The 19,540-nt window shown below is 50.3% G+C and overlaps 1 protein-coding gene across 2 annotated transcripts in view; it reads left to right on the top strand.

Moving 5' to 3' along the window:
• Positions 1 to 207: 207 nt before the first annotated feature.
• PPP1R16B (protein phosphatase 1 regulatory subunit 16B) overlaps positions 208 to 19,540 on the top strand; it is a 93,037-nt gene continuing 73,704 nt past the window's right edge. For both annotated transcript variants that reach the window (XM_055307577.1, XM_055307585.1), the window contains exon 1: positions 208 to 316. The gene's annotated coding sequence lies outside the window, so the exon portion shown is untranslated. The remainder of the gene's footprint in view (positions 317 to 19,540) is intronic.

Raw genomic sequence — 19,540 nt, 5'->3', positions numbered from 1 at the left:
GGGCTTCCTCCTCTGCGTGTTGGGTGGCAGCGAGGAGGGGGCCCACGTGGAGGGGGCGAGCGGCGGGGAGCCTGGCCGGGTCCCTCGGGGGCCCCTCCGCCCGGGGCGCGGGCACCCAGGGCTGGCTCCGGTGCGCGTGCCCACCCACCTCCCGCGAGCGTGGGCCCCGCCCCCGGGGAGGAGCCGAGGGGCGGCGCCGGGGCTGGCGGCCGGGCTCAGCCGGCTGCTGTCGCCGCTCCGGCAGCTGCGGCTCTGCTCGGGGACCGACCGGCGGAGCCAGGGCCGGAGCCGCTCGGGGCCGGGCTAGGGCGAGCCGGTGAGTTCCCCGGCGGCGCCGCCCCTCCCCGGCTGGAGCCGGCGGGAAGGGGGTCCCAGGCGCCGGAGGTCTGGCGGGGGCGATGGGGCGCGTGGGCCGGGCGGGCGGCCGGGGGCGTTGGGGGAGGGGGCCCGGGACGGCGGGCGCGGGGAGCGCAGGCCGGGGCGGGCCGGGGCCGGGGCGGGGCGGGGCCGGGGCCGGAGCCGGGGCAGGGGCCGGGGCAGGGGCCGGGGCAGGGGCGTCCTCCGGCGAGGCCGGGGCGGGGGCGCGTCGGCGGGCTGTGCCTGCGGCCGCCGCGGCCCGATCTTGGGGCAGCCCCTGGGATTCCGGCTGCTTCTGCCCGGGGCTGCCAGGGCGGCATCCCTCAGCCCGGGCGCCCGCCTCGGGGCCCGGCATGGGGGCGCCGCCCCCTCTCGTGGTGGCGCCGGGTCCCCGCAGGGAGCGCTCGTGCCCGGGCGGGAAAGGTCCTCAGGGCAGGCGTCCCCGCGTGCGGACCCGCCCCGCCGCCCGCTCCCGCCGACTGCCCCGCGGGACCCGGGAGACCCCGCGCTCCCCTTGCCGGCGAGAGGCGCGCCCGGCCTCCCCAGGGGCCGCCGTGCGCGCGCTCCTGGCCCCTCTCCTCCCGCGTCCCGCACCCCGGCTCCGGCGGAGGAGCGCCCCCGAGCGCCTGGGATGGGTAGCCCGCCCCGAGAGGTCGCGCAGAGGGGGCTCCCCAAGGTCACCCGGAGCGCCCAGGTGGAGCTGCCCGGACCGCCCCGAGCGGAGAGCAGGGAGGGGAGGCGCCCGCTGCCCGCCTCCTTCCCCGATGCAGACTCCCCCCCCACCCCCCCCACCCCCGGTCCGGACCCGGCTCCTCGGGAGCTGCTGCTGATGCAGCTCCCAGCCCCGCGCGAGCGGATGCTTGAGCCTGGGCGAGCTTTGAATCCGGTGCTGCCGGGAGGGCCGCGCGCAAAGCCTGGGACCCGGCGCGCCGGGCAGCTCGGGAGCGGGCAGAGCGGTGGCTGCATAAGCGCTTCTCAGAACCGAAAACCAAGCCGCTTGCGCGCCCATGTGATTGCATTCCACATAATGGGCCCCTGTTCTCGGTCAGAAGCGCCCACCAGCTCCCCGCGGCCCCGGGCACCAGGTGCCGCCTCTGAATCGCCCTCTGTGCGGGCGGGACCCAGGGCCCCGGGGTACCAGGCGCCCTTTCCCGAAGGGCTCTCTCGGGAAGGGGCCTGTCGTTAGCCGCTTGAACCCGCGTGGTACTTTCCTGTGCGCCCTGCCATTTCCTGTGGCTGCTGAGACACCGGGGAAAACCCTCCATCTGGGAGGCCTCCCCCTAGGCTGGTAATAAAGCTTCTTAGCTCACCGCTCCGCTGGAGGGCAAGGCACTTGGCCCCTGGGAACCTCCGTTGCCTCTAGGAAATGGGGCTAATATGACCAGGCTGGGGGCAGGGGTGGTGAGGGGACCCGTGTGGAATGCTTGGCACAGGGGAGCAGGGCAGGAGGAATGCTCCTAGGTAAGGACTGGGGCCTTTCATAATGGTTTCGAGAGGTGGGTGTCTCCTCTTTCAGGCAGGAGCAGAGTCCGGTGAGTCCCGGTGGGTGGTTCTTCTGGGGCTGGGGGAGTTTCCACATCTTCCCTCAGCTCTGGTCATAGCTCCAGCCTGCAGGCGGCCCAGGGGTGAGTCCTTTCAGCTCCCTGACTGCTCCCTGCCTGCTCCCCACCCCTTCTCTCCCACCGGCCACCAGGAAGTTGCAGGCAAGATGTCACCCAGGCTACTCTGGACGTTCAGCTTTGCACCTTGTCATCTGAAGTCTACCCAACACTGTCTCTCACCCCGAAACCTTTCTGACCCCTCTCCTGGTCCCAGCCTCTGGAGAGTCTCCTTCAGGAAGACCAGCCGATCTTTCCTGTCCCTCTCTCAGTCTCCACCCACTGGGAGATTCACCTACCTGCATGTTCTCTGGTTAGTGCATCGGGGCTCCTTGCATCCCAGTGCTCTCTGGACCTGCCCTGCATGCATGGAAGGACACGCAGGCAGGGCCAATGTCTGCTCAGACTTCATTCTGGTACTTACTGCTGGAGTGAAGGTTAAATTCTAATCTAGCTGCTAAGTCTGTTTGGGAGCCTGAGTGACAGGGGGAAGAGGTGACTGACACAAGAAGGTGGGATTTCCCCCAAGGCAGGAACCTTTCTGCAGAGTCCATTTGGATTCTTTGGAAATTAGGGCCTCAGATCCTTCTCAAAATCAGCTCCATCCCCAGAGTGACCTTTCTCTGGCCAACAGAGATTGCAGCTAGCCTGGTTTTGCAGATAGCAGAAGTCACATTCCTGGATTCATGAGCTATGCTTGGACCCTCAGGAACCCCACCGAACCTTGCCCCTCCCCCCAACTAGCTATCCCAGCCTGCACCCTGCTTGCACCCAGGACTCGAACCATTTGGTGTAGAGGGGGTCCCATATGGCGTTTTTCCAGCAGAGGCCAGACAGCCTTCTCTCCTTGAGCATGTCTTAGAGACTGGTCTCAAGGACAGCTTGGATGATGCCTTCGATGCCTCCTACAGAAAGCTACAGAATATGGAAAGCAAGGGCACTAGACAATAGCTCTATAGTTAAAAGCTCTGTGACGCTAGGTAGATTATTTACTCTGAGTCCCGGTTTTCTCATCTGTAAAATGGGAGCAATAATGATGTCTACTTCGTGGGGTTGTGAGGGTTCTGTGAGGCCGTAATGCATAGAAAGTGCTTAGTGCAGCACCCAGCGTGGGCAGGAATGCAGGAAACGGTTATTGTCACCGGCACCACTATTTCCTCCTTTGCGCTAGCCTGTCAGAGGTCCTGCTGCCTCCAGCCTGGGGGAGTCAGACCCCTTCTGCCCCTTGCTCTCAGGACAGGGAAAGCCTGTCGGCTAGGTGAGGCCTGTCTCCTGGGAACTGGGGTGCGGCATGGGCCCGTCCCCAGGAAGTCTGTGAGTTAGCCTCTGTCGCCGACTGCCATTTTTCAGGATTTGTGGATTCATTCAATAGATGTTGATCCATTCTAGACCTTGTGCTTAGCACAGGCTTTCAAGATGAATCAAGCAGCTCTCAAGGCTCCCTCTGTGAGGGAAACAGGCAGCGAGGACAGTGTGGGATAACAGCTTCATGGGCAAGAAGAAGAGTGGAGAATAGAGTGCTGGATGGACAGGGGGCCTTGGGCCAACAAGCCCAGGTCACTTCACTCCCAAATCTGCCACCCTGCTGCCGGGTGGTGACGGGCAGATGCCTGGCTGAAAAACTCAGCTCAGGGCCTTTTAGATATTAGTCAGAGCTTTGCACATGTTAGTTGCTATTATTACTAGTCTACGGTGACCAATAACAGGTGGACAAACTTTGCTGTGGGAGCACAGTTGAGGCCTTCAGAGACAGTTTTCCAGGTGGTGGGTAGCGGAGCGGGGGACAGGCTAGTAGAGAGAGCAGCTTGCACGAGAGCACAGGGGCTGGAAAGTGCGTGGTGTCTCTGAGAGCTGGGGGCAGGAGTGGCAGTTGGGACATCGTCACTGTGGGGCATGATGGAAGCAGGGGTGGCAGGCAAAGCCAGGGAGGTGGACAGAGGCCATCCTCTGGGATGCCAGCAGGTCCCAAATGATTAAACGCTCGCTGACCCGAAACAGGCATCCTGTGGCCTGGGGAGGGTTGTCTGACTACACACCCGAGAAAGTCTAGGATTAACTTCTGCAAGGGAGAAACAGGCTGGCCCCGGCCCCTCTGCTAATACGTTAACTGTCCCTTCTTCCTCCTACCGGGAAGGCAGGGAGACCTCCCTCCCCCCACTTCTTCTGGAGATGCTTTTCCTACTTCCGCACCTGTTTCTCTCTTCTTGGGACTCAGTTTCTTGTCTGAAGGGAGGGGATGTGGGTGGAGGAAGTGTCACGATCTGGCTCCTTATTGATGATAATATTGTACCAAGTGCTTTCCTGGATGCAGGTACTGTCCAAGGTCTTTGCTTGCATTGCCATGGAATGCTTATAGTGACTTACTGGAGTGGATGCATTTATCTCCGTTGCACAGAAGGGGTCACTGAGGCTTGAGGGTGAGGCTATTTGCTAAAGGGCATGCAACTCATAAGTGGCAGGAACTCGTGTGTGTGTGGGGGCGGGGTCTCCAGGGCTGCTATGTGCTGTCCTGTACCATTTCAGTCATGCTCCTTCTGAATATCTAAAGCTGACTTCAGAACATCTGGCTTCTTTCACTGTGTACACTTGGATGCTGGGCAGTAGGCACCCTGGAGATGGGGTCACAGTGTGGTATGCTCTAGGTACCTGGGCACTGCCCCATTCTCTCCTTGCCCTGATTTTTGGGGCCTCCTGTGTGCAGGCGCATGGCAAAGGGGAGGAGGTGTTCTTGCACATCTCAGTTCAGGGTGGCATTCCTCCGCCCTCCGCCCTGCAGGGTCCCACAAATGTGCCTTGAGGCAGGCAGTTTACAGCTTGATTGATGTGGCAGGTGGCAGTTGAGTTCCACCATGACCCCAAGGAAGGAATGAGTCTTTTAGGATGGCTAGTCAGAGCATCATATGACCCTACCTGTTTTCAGAAGGCAAAGGCTCAAATTTCCTTTTCCAGTGGCAGCAAACTCTAGGGCCAGGGTTCAAATCCCAGGTCTGCCTTCCACTGGCTTCGGGGCCTTGGGCAATTTCTTCACTCCCTTGAGCCTCAATTTTGTGATCTGAAAATACAGATCATACACACACACACACACACACACACACACACATAAAAGTCCAGAGTTCTTATAAGATTTGTAATCATACAAAGAATATCTGGCTTCCATGTCATAGATAACATTGGTATAATATCCACAATGTTGACCTCCATGATACTTTTTGTGATGATATGGTTATTTGTGATCATTACTCTTTTAATCTGTCTTATCCACTAGACCAGTGGTTCTCAGCTGGGAGCAGTTTGGCCCCCAGGAGTCCTTTGGAAATGTCTGGAGACACTTTTTGGTTGTAACAACTGGGGAGGTACTGAGGGGGCAAGGAGGGTGCTACTGGCATCTAGTGGGTACAGGCCAGGAATGCTGCTAGATTTCTTACATTGGACAGGGTGGCCCCTCACCACAATTACCCGATCCCAAATGTCAATACTGCTGAGCCTGAGAAAAGTTGCACAGGACTGTGAGCCCCATGAGGTCAGTGATTATGTCTAATTCATTCAGCTCTGTGTCCCCGGCTGCCCAGCATGAAGCTCGGTACACGGGAGACAATCGATATGCGTTAGAGGGATGAATGAAGACTTGGAAGACCTTGTGTCCCTTGGAGTCCCCGAGGTTTGGCTTGTAGGACATTTTGAATGGGCAGAAGAGATTTAGATGAACTCGAATGATAAACGGCCAATTGATAATTCAGGCCAAAGAAATTCAGACCAAGCTATTTTCCTTCCCAAGCAGGTGCTGGGGGGCGCCCCACTGCTCATTGCTGCGGTCACCAGTGCATTTTGGTCATGTGGATACAGGACCCACCTTTATCTGGACAAGCAGGCCAGGGCAGGGGAATGTAGGTGCTGACAAGGAAAACGCCCTGTCAGCTGGGCCCTTGGGATTTGCCAAGCTGGGGCACAGCTGCTCTTGCCTTCCTGTTTTTCCCTTTCTGGTGGAATGAAGGAAACCCACTGAATGGCTATTTTTCCACTGACATTTACAGCAATGTGATAGGCCTTGGATTAATGAGGTCAAGCTCCAGTGTGAAATTTGCCCGATAACTTGAAGCCTGGCCAACAGGAAGACATGGCTTGTTTTCTTTGGGCCATTTGATGTCTTTGGATGGCTTTGGCCAGGGAAGCAGGGGTCACAACTCCGTGCAAAAGAAGAGAATGTATTATGCGCTAGAATTATAGAGGCTGGAGTTGTCTCTTTTTCAGTTTATTGGGAAGGTCTATTTTACTGTGGACTTAGAAATAAGTAAGTGGTTTAAACAGAGGTTCACCGTGAGCCCCTGCTGCCCACCGAGTATGGATCTGGGCTAGGAAAGCCTGTTTTTCTGGGGCTGTCTGGGAGTTTGAAGGAAAAGATTGGGCCCAAAGGGTGCTTGGACAGGTTAGAGGAGCACATTAGTTAGAACTTATGCTGATGGGGAAGGGATGTTGGACATGTGCCTCAAACTTGCTCACAAATTATCTTGGAGTTCCTGTAAAATGTGGAATCTCATTCAGTAGGCCTGAGTCCTGCGACTCTGCATTTCTAACCAGCTCCCAAGGATGAGCCATTCTGCTGCTGGTGGTTTGTGAACTGAACTTCGAGCAGCAAAGGGTCTACAGGTGAGGGGGCCCTGGTGTACCCACACAAACACAGATGCATTCAGCCTGTTAGGCCTGTCGGCCCAGCCATCTGCTCTGCTGGCTGGCTCTCAGAGGCACATGTTTATTGCTTCCCTTCTCTGTGTGCCCAGACCTGGGACCAAACATGAAAGCAAGGCTGCTTGTTCCCAAGAGCAGGAACAGGTGTGAGGGACATCTAGTGCTTCCAGAACTGTGCATCCAGGGACACAATGTTCCTGGGTCACCTGATCACCTGGGGCTTGTTAAACATACAGATTCCCAGGCCCTAGCCCTACCCATCTGTATCAGAACCGGCTGGGCCCTGGGAATCTGTATTTTTAAAAAGTGGGCCAAGCGATGCTGATTCACAGCCAGGCTGGCGGAGGGGAAGCCAGGAGGAAGCAGTGGCAGCGTGTGGAAGTGCATCGCTCAGCAGGCGCAGTATGGAAGGTTGTAGAGTTGTGTACTGCTCCATGGCACCCGGCTGAGGGAGGGGCCAAAACCTAGCCTGCTCCGCTTGCCAAGCTCTGCACCCTGCAGGGTTGCATCTGTCTGGAAGGAAGGACACCTTTTTCTTAATAGTAATAATAATTGTCAACATTTGGTACTTACTATGAGCCAAGCACTGTTTATTTAACCCTTTTAGTCTTCCTAGGAGGTGGCATTACTGCTACCCTGATATCACTGCTAAGGAAAGTGAGGTGCAGAGAGGTTCAGTGACTTGCCCCAGGTCACCTAGCCATTAAGTGTAGGAGTCAGGATTTGAATACCGGACATCTGGCTTCACTGTTCTTGCACTTAAATCATTACACTCTCAGGTTTTTCTTTGGTCAAAAATGCTGATGTGCTTCGCCCGGGCTGTCCTGACTCTGAGGGAGTGCCTTTTTCGATTTCTTTCCCAGGTCGGGGAAAGGCTCACAGTGACCTTGGCTGCTTCTGGAGTCAGACCCGGGTTTGATCCCCACCTCTACTACTTCCTATAATCTTGAGGAAGTTACTTGCTTAACCTCACTGAGCCTCAATCCTCCATGTGTGTGAAATAGGAATACTAAGATCATGAGATGATGTGATTAACACTTTAGCTCCGCACCCAGGATGCACTTGATGCATATCAGCAATATTACTGATAGTAAATTACTGTAGTATCAGTAAAGTCGGCCCCAGGGAGCATAGACAGCTTCAGAGTAGAGGGGATAGGTGTGCAGAGCCCTGTGTCATTTACGTCCCTGGAGGCCGAGCTGGGTTACTTTGTTCACCCAGGTTACTTACTTAGTCTGTGACTTACCTAGGCATCCCTCACCCATGTCCGTGCCAGCCTGGTGGGTTCTCAGAATTCCTTGGCTCCCAGAAGGATTCAGAGTCTCAATCAGAACTGGCTTTACTTCCTCTCCTCTGAGAGCAAGTGAAAGGCACGCATGCTCACACTTATTTTCTCCAGGGCTCTTGGCCCATCTCAATGACTGATCTCCAGGCTCCTTTCTGGAACTCTGTAGACATCATTGGCTCCTCCCTGACCTAGACAGAGAACCAGTGTTGCCTTACATACATCGCCTGTTGCCTTATAAAGAAATAGGGAAGATTTTCTCCTGGATTTCATTAGTTTTCTTCTTCTACATATAAATTCAAGCTTTTCTTTTCTTTTTTTTTTAAGATTTTATTTATTTATTCATAAGAGACAGAAAGAGAAAGACAGAGACATAGGCAGAGGGAGAAGCAGGCTCCTTGCGGGGAGCCTGATACGGGACTCGATCCCAGGACCTTGGGATCATGACCTGAGTCGAAGCAGAAGCTCAACCTCTGAGCCACCCAGGCGCCCTCAAGCTTTTGTTTTCTTATTGCTGTATTTTATGCTTTTGAGTTATAAAAAGAATACAAAATCATTATTAACATCCAAGTAGTACAGAAATGTGGAAAACAAAGTAAAATGTCCCCAGCCATCGTCCTCAGCTACTCATTTCTTTTCCCCAGAAGAATCCCTGGATTTTTTTTTTTAAATCTTTCCATAGATTTCTTATATACGTACAAACCCATGTTCACTTATGGATCCATCCCTTTTTCTCTTTGACATGCCTCTACAGCGCTCTTGTTGAAACTTCCTTTCTCAGTTGATTTATCTTAGCACATGTCAACACATAGAGATACATACCTCACTCTTCAGGTCCATGTGGTATTGCAGTAATAAACATTTGTCATGATGGATTTCTAGTTCCTTGTGACAGCTAAGATTGTTTCCATTTTTTTCCTACTACAACTACTGTGCTGCAACACCCCCCTGGTGCAGCGTTTCTCTGTACACTGGCACGATGTTATCCCTATGGAAATTTACCTGTGATTTAAACTATGATGGGTATCGTCAAATTGTCCTCCCAAGAGGGCAGACCGCTTTCGATTCCATCAACAGTGTGTGCAAATGCCTCTTTCCCCACCCCCTTCTCCAACACCTTATTATTAAGTAAGCAAATTTGATTTTTGCCAGTCTGATAAGAATAAACTGGAAAGAATGTTTCTGAGTCAGGTGCCACATTAATTCCGATTTTATAACCTTTTAGACTGTGCCTACACAAGGATTGTTAAATATTCAAGAACTACATTTTACTTGGCCTTATGCTTGGAATTAGAGATATAAAATTAAATGAAGCCAGTTTCTGCCCTCAAGTTGATCCCTGTCTCCCGGATAAAGCAGACACGTGGAAAAATAAAATAAAAACAAAGCAGTGTGGTTCAAGTGTGCCAGAGGAATGCATAAGCTAAACTAACTTCTGCTTGATAAATTCTATCTTCATGAATATCACAGCCCTCATTATCCATCACTCACACCTGGGCAAATATGTACATTAGTCCAGAAACAGTGAGAACAAGGGAGCAGAAAGCTGGATTTGAACACCCACAACCCTGGTGCTCACAGAGGCTGGCCATGCATGGCTGTGCATGGAGAAATAGGTGTTTCGATCAAGAGGTGAGATTCAGACGGTGCCTGGTGTAGGGCAGATGCACAGAAGGGCTGTTCAGTGAATGAGAGGAGGTCAGAGATGTCCCTGTCTTGTGAAGGGGCCTCCTACTCAAAGAGAACTAGAAAGGGGTGTGATGGCCTGATCTACCCACCTGTGGGAGCCACACTGTAGCTGCACATTTTCTTTGGGCCACTGTCCCAATATCTCTTCATTTGCTTGGATAGCTTAAGAACAACACAAGGCAGGGAACAGTCGAGAAGATCTGAAACCCCACTGTGGCATCATTTTACAACAGATCACCCAAGCGGGGGCACACAGAGCCTGTTGGAGGGCATGCAGAGTTGAAAAGAGACCAGGAAGCCCCTGTGCTGCTCCTCATGGAAGGCAAGGCCGGGGCCTGGGAGGCATGTCCTGGGTTGGGTCCTCAGTGTTCCCTCACATCGTTCCCGCACATCCCCCATCAGCTAGATCTATTTCGTCTGATTTAATTCTCCAGCGCTGGTTCCAAGCCAGGATCACTCCTTCATGGGCCACAGATGGAATAATCTCAGTGAATTCTCGGTCTTTGGATCTACCCTCCTGTCCACCGCCCCCCAGGGAATAGTTACTACGTGCTGGGGTGGCTGTGTGGTGGCATGTACCGGTGAATGATGTCCATCCCTTGCCTTTGGAGCATTTGGTCCAAGGGAAGAGGCAGATCTGAAACAGTTACTACAGAGTGTTGGGCACAGCAGGGGAGAGGTGGTCACATGCCTTGGAGCTGGAAAGGAGGCGAAAGAAACCCATTAGGCAAAGAACGACCCGGAGGGAAGAAAAGGAGCATTGAGACAATACTGTGTAAATGAGACAAGGCGAGTGTTGAGCACCGTGCCTATAAGGGATGGTGGATATCATCATCCCAGCACTCGCACCAGCTCTCAAAGAACAAGGAGTTTGCTGGTTAGAGGGAAAGAAGGGTATTGCCACCCCATGGAACAGAATGAATGAAGATGAGGAGGAGGGGGTGTGTGGTGTAGTGAAAATTGCGTGGACTTTGTGGCAGAGGAATCTAAGTCTGCGTCCCAGCTCTGGTTCTGCCATTTTCTAGCTGTGGCTTTGGGCTGTCAAGATGAGCCTCCATTTCTTTATCTACTAGGGATAATCATATCCGTTTTTAAAGGCTGCTTGTGGGGATTAAAGTTAATCTGTGTGTGGTAGCTGGCACTTAGCAGAGTCTCAGCATATGGAGGCTGCCATTGTGGAAACATGAAGCCATCAATCTGGTTCAGTGTGGCTGGAAAATTGAGTGTTAGGGGGTTGGGGATGGGGAAGGAGGTTGGGCTGGCCAGAGATAAAGCTAAAACATCAAGGCCAGATACCGGATGGGCTGAACTGTGAGGCTGAGGAGTTTAGACCTGACTCTGGAGACAATAGGGAGGCATTAAAGCCTTCCTTACAAGGGAAATCCTACAGGATCAGACCTAGTTTCAGAATGAACGCTCCACTGGTGGGGTGCGTGGTGGGTTGGAAGCTGAAGAATGGAGGTGAGGGCACCACTTTGGGAAATGCTGCATTCCATGATCCTGTCTTGGCAACCCCCATGGCTCACATTAGCCTAGTAGAAGTTCTAGTAAGTCCTGCAGTCAAGCACTTCCTGGAGAGGCAGGTTAGGCAGCGGGTAAGAGTATGGGCTTCCGTGTCAAGGCCAATGTGGATGTGAATCCTAGCCCTGTTGCTTACTGACTGTGTAAACTTGGCAATTACTTAACCCCACTGAGCTGTAGTTGACCTTTCTACAAAATGAGGATTAAGAGTACCTTCCTCCTAGGCTTGTTGTGCTGATAAATGTGATGTTGTAGATAAAGCATGCAGCTTAGCTCTAGGAATTCAGTAAGTGCTCAACAAAAATTGATAGTTAGAATTTTTAAAATTATGTATTTGACAATGGAACCCTTTCTCCATCTAATACATATTAACCATCCCTAGAGCTACTGGTGTTCTACAGAAAACATCTTGCTTTAGACTTTTCTGGAGAAAAAGCAGCACTTTTCACTCCAAGAAATTGTAAGGAGCATCGCCAAGTTCTAACACAGTGGTTCTTGGACGTACACATTAGACTCAACTGGGGAGCTTTTAAAAAATGTCAATGCCTGGCTAAACCCGAAACCAATGAAACTAGAGGTGGGGTCCACATATCAGGTTTTTTTTTCTAATTTTAATGATTTATTAAGGTAAAACAAATATAGGAAAGTACGTAAACCTTAGGTGAATGAATCTTTCACAAACTGAACATGTTCATGTAGCCCATGTCCTGATCAAAAACCAGAATATTACCAGTACTCTGGCAGCCTCTTTTTATGTACCTTTCCAGAAGCTCCTCCACCCCAAAACCATGATCCTGGTGAATTTTAGATGAATTTTGCCTCTTATTGAATTTCACATCTGCAGAATCATATAGTATGCTTTGTTGTGTGTGCTTGGCTTAGTATACCGTAATTCTCTTCTAGACTATTTTTGGGGAGCATTTCAAATAGTTTGTACATGTCAGCACAATTACAAATAGTGCTATTAACATCCTTATAAATGCCTTTTGGTGAATGTATATATAAATTTCTGTTGGGTATATTTCTAGGAATGAAATTGCTAGATTAAAGCTGCTGAGCAGTTTTAAAAAGTGGTTGTACCAATTTATATCCCCAGAGTATAAGAATTCTTGCCAATAATTGCTATTTTCTGTCTTAATTTTTTTGGCCATTCTGGTGGGATATATAGTAGTCTTGCTCTGTGATCTTAATCTATGTTCCTAGCATCTCCTGGTGATTCCAACGTGTAGCCAAGTTTGCGAACCTCTTTCCTTTTTTTTTTTTTAAAGATTTTATTTATTTATTTATTTATTTATTTATTTATTTATTTATTTATTTATTTATGAGAGAGAGAGAGAGAGATAGGGGAATGAGCCAGGGGAGAAGAAGACTCCTCGCTGAGCAGGGAGCCCAATGTGGGGCTGGATCCCAGGACCAAAGGCAGACACTTAACTGAGTCAGCCACCCAGGGGCCCCTGCAAACCTCTTTCCTAACAGGTTTTGAAAAAGCAAAACACCCTTTAGTGGAACTAGATAAAGAAGTATTATGGTAGCCAATGCCTCCCCATCAACTCCCTCAGACATATGTACCCAGAGATTTTTTTTAATTTTTATTTATTTATGATAGTCACACACACACACACACACACACACACAGAGAGAGAGAGAGAGAGAGAGAGAGCAGGCAGAGGGAGAAGCAGGCTCCATGCACCGGGAGCCCGATGTAGGATTCGATCCCGGGTCTCCAGGATCACGCCCCAGGCCAAAGGCAGGCGCCAAACCGCTGCGCCACCCAGGGATCCCTGTACCCAGAGATTTTTATAGACCTAATCTGTGTAATCAACCAGTGGAGGGTGCTTTTGCTGTGGAAGGAGAGTGGGGAGGTGCACCAAGCTTGATAGCCTGCCCCTCCTTCCAGTGTGCTTGATGTGGGGCACATGGTACCATCACCAATGATCTGGAAGCTGGAAAGAGGCTATGGAGGGACTTCACTCTCCTCTTCCAATTTAAGACCTGAAAGAGAAGGGGAGGACTTGAGGAGTGGCTTGTGGTCTATACAGATGTTGTCAGATGTAAGATCTGGTCTTTGGGACGAGAGTTTAAGATTTTGTGTTGTGTTTTTCCTCAAAGCTTGTCCAGTACCAGGCACTTGGAAGATACTCCACATATGGTCACTAAAGTCAATAGGAGAGAGAACTACGTGACTGTCCCAAGTGGAAAGGACAACTCACATGGATGCAGAGAAAGGCATTGGTGGGGATTTAGCAGATCTGATAGCTCTGCATCTCTTTGTAGTGTCTGTGCTGTGGCTGCGACTTTCTGTCTGCTCATTTGTTTTCCCTTATGCCCTTGAGCAAAGTTACAATAACTGCTTTAAATTCTTATCTGTTAACTCCAACATCTTGGGGCATCTTGGGGGTAGATCTCTGTTGATAGCCTTTCCTCTTGCTTTTGGGTCCCCTTTTCCTGTTTTTATAATTTTTTCTAGGAAGTTTGGTTTACATTCTGAACATTGTGAGTTAGACTTGTAGAGACGGTCGGTTTTATTCTGTTCCTCAGAATAGTCATGATTTCTTTGTTTCATCAGGCAGTTAAGGTTGACCAAACTCAAACTCTGAACTCAATTTCCCCTGTGTAGGCAACAGCCAAAATCTTTGCTCAGTTCCTTTGGCCTTAGTTGAGTTGCTGGGAATCTGTCCCATAAATGTACTATTCAGGAAGATTTGGGTGGAACTTAAACTCAGAATTTGGGGCTACTGTTCTATGGCTGTTTTCTGAGATACCTTTCCTAACTTTCTAGGCGTAGTTACTGAATTCTGCCCTTTAATTGCTCAGAGCGTAAGAGTGAAGTTGTAGCCACCATGCACATTAATTGGGGCCTGTCCTTGGGGAAAACTATAAAAGCATGGAAGTCACCCTTTCTTTCTTTCGAGTGTTGACTACCCTATATTTTCCATATGCTTGTAATTGAACCAATCCAGTGCCTTCCAATAGGGTGTGTGTGTGTGTGTGTGTGTGTGTATGGCTTATAATAGTTATATATGAGAGGGTAGGTCCAATAAGAGCCTCTCTGTCATTATTAAAAGTAGAACCTTTCTGATCAATGGTTTGGTTCATTAAAGGACCCTCAGAGACCCCTTATTTTACTGCCTAGCACAGAGTAGATGGCAGTAAATCTTTGTTTATTGAACAAATGCATGAGGCTGTAAATTAAAAAAGTGAAAGTGAATAAGCTTGGGGAGGCGGGGAGGATTGCCAGAAGAAAATCCTGAGACGAGCTACACCTGGATGACACCAGGTATCAAGTAGGGAGGGTGTTCGGTAATTTGCTGGAGAGGTTGGTTGAGTGGAGGATTGCAATAATATTAGGGCCTCAGACAGCTAAGGGTAGAAGACCACAGTGGCTCACAGAGTGAACCTGAGTTTTCAACATGAGGAGACACTCAGTTGTGACAGTAACATCACTTTCATGGGATTGAGGCTATGGCTTACGGAGAACTTACCATGTTCAGTGGAAATAAAGCTGGTCAGAGGGGAAGCAGAGGTAAGTCTGCAGCTCTGTCGACCCAAGAGGAGCCGAGGGGAGGGAATCAAAGTGAAGGAACTCTGGCTAAAGATCAAAGAGCAGAGGAGCCGAAGTACTGCAGAGGCAGTCCGCTGCAGCTTGCTCCTCTCTGCATGGTGACCTGGGAGGTCACAGACCCAGTATGAAGAGACTTCAAAGACCACACAATGCACGGAAATGTCATTTACCAAAACTCGGAGCATCTGGATACTTCCTGACTGATTCTACTTCATCTCTCAGAGAGTAGAGGAGAGAGGACAGTCGCTGGTATGAATCTGTCTCAGGAGCCACTGGGTGAAGTATAAATGAGAAAGTGCCTACCAAGAGCTGAGCCCACAGGGGTTTGCAAGGCAGATTTTATGAAATTTAAGGGTGAAATTACAGTTGACCCTTGAACAACACAGGTTTTAACTGCAGGGGTCCACATAACCATGGATTTTTTCCCATATGGTGCAGTCCCGTAAATGTATTTTCTCTTATGACTCTTATTAACATGTTCTCTCTAGCTTACTTTATTGCAAGGATGCAGTATATAATACATATAACGTATGAAAGATGTGTTTATATTATGTTAGCAGAAGGCTTCTGGTCAACAGTGGGCTATGACTAGTTACATTTTTGGAGAGTCAAAAGGAATATGTGGATTTTCAGCGGTGTGGGGGTCGGCATTCCTAACCGCTGCATTGTTCAAGGGTCAACTGTACGTGTATTTCCTGTCTCAGCCTCCAAAAGTAATGATGGCTCCAAAAGTCAGGGAAGTTATGGCTTTAATCAGTTATCCTCACTCTGCTTAGATTTTGTTTTTCCTCTTTCATGGGTTCCTCTTCTTGCTACCAGTCAAACTTCCGTGGGCCATCTTCCCTGTCTGACATTTTTTTCTTTTCTTTTCAAGTAGGGAAGATATTAAAAATACTAAACTGTCATGGCAGGCATAGGCCAATCAGAAGAGAGGCTAGCTTCAGCAACCAGAATATTAGCCCTTCTTCCAAGTTCCTTACTTCTGAGTGTCTGTTTTCTGTTCTTTGAAATGGGACAGGGTTGGCACCAGGGTCCCAGAGCTGTTACGTGGAAAGAGCCTGACATGTGAAAGGTATGCCGTGGGTTGAAGCTGCCCTTAATACCCTGCACTCTTTCTTTGGGTTAATTTTGTCTACACATTATATAACTTTTCTGATGCTACTTCTTAGTTTCATTAAGTCTATGTTGTTGTTTTTTAAGATTTTACTTAATTATTTTAGAGATAGAATGTGACTCGGTGGTGGGGAGCAGAGGGAGAGGGACAAGCAGACTCTGTGTGGAGCTGGCGCAGGGCTCTATCCCACGACCCTGAGATCACAACCTGAGCAGAAACCAAGAGTTGGATGCCCAACTGACTGAGCCACCACGGTGCCCCACATTAAGGCTATGTTTTTCTCTATACTGACTTCTGCAAATATTTGTTCTACTATAGATACAGCTGTCTAGTTTTTTTAGTCAAAATGCCCTCCCGTCTCCCTGATTACTTATACCAGGTATTATCGGAAATCTTGCATTTCACAAGGACGGTCTTTTAAAGCAGTTAAGATTCTTTTAGGGTTGTTCCTAGTTCTTTCTTCTCCTTCTTTTATGTACATAGACTTAGGAGTTAAGTGGACCTCGGTTCACATCCCAGCTCCACTGCTTACTGGCTGTGCAGCTCAAGGTGTCCGCTCTCTGCCTTGCTCTTCCTTCCTCCAGTATGGGACTTTCTCCTTCAAGTCCAGCACTCTGCTTTTTACTGTCCTCACTTCTTTGGAATATTCTCTAAACCTCAGCAAACAAACAATATGAAAAACTCTTTAAAATTCCCATCCCTGCTATTTCCAATTGCCCCAGAACGCCCCTGGCCCAAGGGGGTGGAGAGAGCTTGCTAGTTTCTGAAGCGGAGAGAGGGGTCTTGTTAGGAAGCAGACCATGGTCGCCTTCCTCCTTTATGTTGGCAGTGGTGTGGGACCCACAATGGTTAGAAGAGATGAGAAAGCAATCCCAGGCTGGTAGTAGTGCCTTTGCCCCCCACCGCCTTCAAGAATGGACGCCATCCAGTTACCAGGGGAATGTGTATCTCCCACTCACCAGGGACAGAGCTGAGCCAGGTGGCAGTCAGCTGCCATTCTTTGCCTGAGCTGGCTCCACATACTGCTTCCTAGAATCCAGATCTAGTCAATTTGAGGGGATGGAGTGATGAAGTATAGTTCTTCCTTCTATCCCCTTGAAGTTATTAGAGAATAGAGTGAGTTATTAGAGAAATTCCTACTGGAACCTCAAATAGTCTTGATTCTTGTCTATCATGGAGGCCATGGTGATTTTTATATTGTTGTTTGGATGATATATTGGGCCTTGAGGGGTCCTTCTACTCAATCTGATAACTCTCTAGATGTTTGTGTTTAAGACTAGAGGATTTTGAACAATGGGGCAAAGGCAAGTGTTGAAATCCAAGGTTAGGCAAACATGATGTAGAGCAGAGTCGCATGCTCAGTATACATGCAAGCCACTGCCCACTGCTTTATCCATGGCAGACATTACTAACCAGCCACACCACTCATTCCTCCTGTTGTGAGACACAGCCCCAGAACCCCTCCCTGTCACAGTGCTCCAAGTACCCATCACCAACCTAAGAGTTGGTGCCACACAGGAAAGCTTGGCCCCAGATGTCATGCGGAAAAGAGGGAGACAGAAGATCCAGAGGCCACTCCGGGCTTAGCCAGTGTGAATGGCCATCCCCTGTTTAATAAATGTGTAATCCGGGAGGGCATTTTTGTGGCCACAGGTGGCCTCCTTTAGAAAATGATCCTTCCAGCTGCAAAGGGAGTTTTTTTCTCTCCCTGCAAAGAGAGGGGGTGGACCACACTCTCTCAAGCCTGGAGAAACAGTATGTGTAATTTGACTCCTTGTCTCCCCGGGCTTAGCTGTTACATAAGCTTCTTTAGAAGCCTGGCTGTTGGGTGTAGCACCGTGACTAACTAATGTTCCTAGACCTCATGTCAGCTCTGTGTGTGCCCCATCCTTGGCACTTTCCCTCTGGCCCCTGCAGCCTCCCCCATGCTTGACATTCTTATTGACAAGCATGTGGGCCTCTCTGTGGGTTCAGGTTCTCGGGGAGAAGTTCAGCATGAAAGACTGATGTGTTCCTGGGTTTTCTCTCACCTGTTTGAGCTGTGGTTTCCTTTGAAGTTTTCTTGGAGCTGAGCCTGAGAAAGCGTTCTCACTGTCATAGGCAGAATGAGCTCAAAACATCATCCATCAGTAACTACTTGGAATGGCCCTTAAAGGCTATCCAGCCGGGTGGTTACCGGGTCCCAGGCTGCAAATATACGTGATGGAGTACTTGCTCCTAACCCAGGTGATCTGTCTGCCAGACCAGGATTGGGGTTCATGGGCCAATCCCACCCACCAGCCCGCCTGGGTCGTAGGACCTTCTCTCTCAGCAGCCTCACGAGTGGCCTTGCAGTTCCTGGTGTTGGGGACCCCAGCATTGTGCCATGGCTGGGCTTTGTTCAGCTGTCAGTGTTAGACAGTTTTTCCTCATGCCAGGCTGATCCTACCTCTCATTTTGCTTGTCCATGATCCGGACTCTGCCCTCTAGAGACTTCGAAAATAGCTCATGGCTTTTGTTAAGGCCTGGTCCTAGACTGCCAATATGGCCCAGTCAGTTCAGTCAGAGGTCCCCTGAGCTGTTACTACCCCAGTGCTGGACATGATTCTTTTCCTGAGAAGGTTCGAGTTGTACTGATTATTTGATCCTTTCTTGTTCTTCTTGAACTTGTGGGTTTTGAATCCTGACACCCTCCCCTGTCCGGATCCCCCTCAAAGTCTTGCCAAATTGGGTCATAGTAAATGGGCTTCAAGAGACAGTGACAAGTCAGGGCCAAGCCCAAGGCCACCACTTAGAAGCCTGAATGAAGGGGCACAGCTGGGAGAGGCAGACTCGAGGGGCAGGCCCTCGGGGACGTGAGTCCCACAGCAGATTTAAAGCCAGAATGTCTGTCTAGGTGACTGTGTTGGAAGTCAAGAAGATATTTTCGGCAGGGGTAGGAGAGTAAGTCCATAAAATTCTGGGAGGATGGGCTTGAGGGTGACAAGACCCATTTCTAACTCAGATATTTGAAGTACCAAAGGCCTCAGAAATCTCTTTGCTCATGAGTACGACATTTTTATACTAGGGCAGGGGGATAATGCTGTTATCCAGAGAAGCGTGTTGTGGGAGGGTGGGAGTGTCCATCCTTTGGGAGAGAAAGTGGGTCCTGAGTAAGATTCAGGGAGGAGGGAAGGCCAGAGCTGTTTGTTGTGTTTTCCTCTTCCCCTCGTGCTCAGCGGCTCAGGAAGCACAAGGCGAAAGCGCTCATGGTCTTCCTCTAGACTGCTGCCAATATTGTGTGGAGAAGAATAGCTGAAGAACGAGAAAAAAATCTTAACATTTTCCTTTAACAGTGTGAACTTTGAGACACTGTCTGACTCATGTTTTAAAGACTCTTCAATTTGAATTCACCTTCCTCCGTGTTGTTTTTCTCAAGGCACTAGGCTCCAGTCCAAGGATGTGTCAACCGGCTGCTCCCCTGGGGTCGAGGAGTCCCAGGGCCCACCCCCTTTCTCCCATCTCAGGGGGCAGGGCTGTGACTGGACATAGCTTTGGCTTTCTCACCCTTGCTTGAGTCTGGCCTTCAGCATGGGGGGCGGGGACTGGAGGTATCTAGTGCCTTGCCCCAGCAAGAGGCCACTCACCTTGCTTTAAGGCTTCTTATGGAGTTCCCATTCCTGCAGCCTGAAGAGCTCATTGCTGTCTGGGTGGGTACTTCTGGCTACGGGGAGCCTAAATTCAGTTCAGCTGGCTTGGATAATAAAGGGGAT

The sequence above is a fragment of the Nyctereutes procyonoides genome, unplaced genomic scaffold (assembly GCF_905146905.1).
Source record: "Nyctereutes procyonoides isolate TBG_1078 unplaced genomic scaffold, NYPRO_anot_genome, whole genome shotgun sequence".
Classification (NCBI taxonomy): Eukaryota; Metazoa; Chordata; class Mammalia; order Carnivora; family Canidae; genus Nyctereutes; species Nyctereutes procyonoides.
Note: the sequence above shows the minus strand (reverse complement) of the source record. Positions and strands in the feature narration are given on the sequence as shown.